This window comes from Tenrec ecaudatus, chromosome 1 (assembly GCF_050624435.1).
Source record: "Tenrec ecaudatus isolate mTenEca1 chromosome 1, mTenEca1.hap1, whole genome shotgun sequence".
Classification (NCBI taxonomy): domain Eukaryota; kingdom Metazoa; phylum Chordata; class Mammalia; order Afrosoricida; family Tenrecidae; genus Tenrec; species Tenrec ecaudatus.
In genome coordinates, this window is record NC_134530.1 from 24,998,318 (window position 1) to 25,000,287 (window position 1,970).

At 50.9% G+C, this 1,970-nt stretch overlaps 1 pseudogene; it reads right to left on the reverse strand.

Moving 5' to 3' along the window:
• Positions 1-689: 689 nt before the first annotated feature.
• Positions 690-1,682, reverse strand: LOC142432737 (glyceraldehyde-3-phosphate dehydrogenase-like; annotated as a pseudogene).
• Positions 1,683-1,970: the final 288 nt, after the last annotated feature.

Here is a 1,970-nt window from a genome sequence, read left to right on the forward strand (position 1 = left end):
CATTGCTTCTCCCTTGGCATAGTTCTCCCTATTCCTGGCTCCCGTGTCTTTTTCGTTCTTGGTTGGCTCCTGGATTGGGTGTAGAATGTCATTCAGTAGCTTCTTAAGAAAGGACACATGAGAGATATATTGCTGTAAAATGTCTTTCTTCTGGTCGCTCACCTAAACGATAGTTTAGCTGGGTATAGAATTCCAAAATGGCCATCATTTTTCCTCCAAAGTTGAAAACCATTGTGTCAGTGTCTTCTGGAAATCATTGCTCCAGCAATTTCCAAAAGATAGCATTCTAATGATTAATTTTTAGTGTGTTATTTTCTCCCTGGGACTTTCCATTGTTGCTGTCTGTTTGTGGTTGAGTCAGCCCCGACTCATTGCGATCTTAAAACAAAATAAACCATTGTCTGAGCCTTTCATCATCGCCATGGTCTCTGATATGTTTGTGCCTATTGTTGAGGTTGTTATGTCAATCCCTCTCTCTCCCTTCTGGGTACAGTGTTCTTTTTATTCGTAAATGAGGAGGTTAGGCTCTCTGAGGTCCACCCTTTGTCAGGGGGTCTGGATGGAAACTTGGGATGATGGATATTCTCAGGGTGTTGGGGGATCAAGTTGGGGCCAAGCCCCCCCAGCACTTGAGGGTCTCTTTCTCTTCCTCTAGTGCTGTTGTTGGGGCTGCTGGTCCAGGGGGGCTCTTACTCCTTGGAGGCCACATGGGCCATGAGGCCCACCACTCTGTTGCTGTAGCCGAATTCATTGTCATACCAGGAAATGAGCTCGACAAAGTGGTCGTTGAGGGCAATGCCAGCCCCATCGTCCAAGGTGGAAGAGTGGGTGTCACTGTTGAAGTCACAGGAGACAACCTGGTCCTCAGTGGAGCCCAGGATTCCCTTTAGAGGACCATTGGCCGTCTGCTTCACCACCTTCTCAATGTCATCGTAGTTGCCAGCTTTCTCCAGATGTCAGGTGAGATCCACGACGACACATTGGGGGTGGGGACACGGAAGGCCATGCCAGGGAGTTTCAGCTCCGGAATAACCTTGCCCACAGCCTTGGCAGCACCAGTAGATTCGGGGATGATGTTATGGGCAGTCACACGACCGTCATGCCAGAGTTTCCCAGAGGGGCCATCCACAGTCTTCTGGGTAGCAGTGATGGCGTGGACTGTGGTCATGAGTCGCTCCACGATGTCAGAGTTATCATGGATGACCTTGGCCAGGGGGGCTAAGCAGTTGGTGGTGCAGGAGACATTGCTGACCATCTTGAAGGAGTTGTCATGCTTCTCGTGGTTCACGCCCATCACACACATGGGGCCATCGGCAGAAGGGGCGGAGATGATCACCCTTTGGCAATGCTGTTCAAGTGAGCCCCAGTCTTCTCTGGGGTTGTGAAGCCACCAGTGGCTTCTATGACATACTCGGCACCGGTCTTACCCCAGTTGATGTTGGCGGGATCTCGCTCTTGGAAGGCGGAGATGGCCTTCCCATTGATGATAAGCTTCCCGTTCTCAGCCTTGACAGTGCCATTGAACTTGCCGCGGGTGGAATCACACTGCACATGTAGACCGTGTAATTCTGGTCAATGAAGGGGTCATGGATGGCAACAATGTCTACTTTGCCGGAGTTGAAAGTAGCCCTGGTGAACAGGCGCCCAATGCGGCCAAATCCGTTGACTTTGACCTTCACCATCGTGTCTCTGGGGGGTGCCTGGGACTACACGGGGAGGAAGATGTGGCTGCCTGTCACACGAGGGGGAGAGGGCCATGCCAACATCTTACATGGAGGGGTTTCTCTGACCCTCTTCCTCACTACATACGATGTCTGCTTCCTGTGATTGGTCTCTCCTGCTGGGTAGGCCCTTCTTTTACTTCCCAGCATTGGCCTTTCATGAAAACGTACATGTGAGGGGTTATTTTCCTTCATCAGCCGAGAAATCCGTACGCTTCAGTTCAAGGAAGCTTCCTTGAGTTTTCGTTT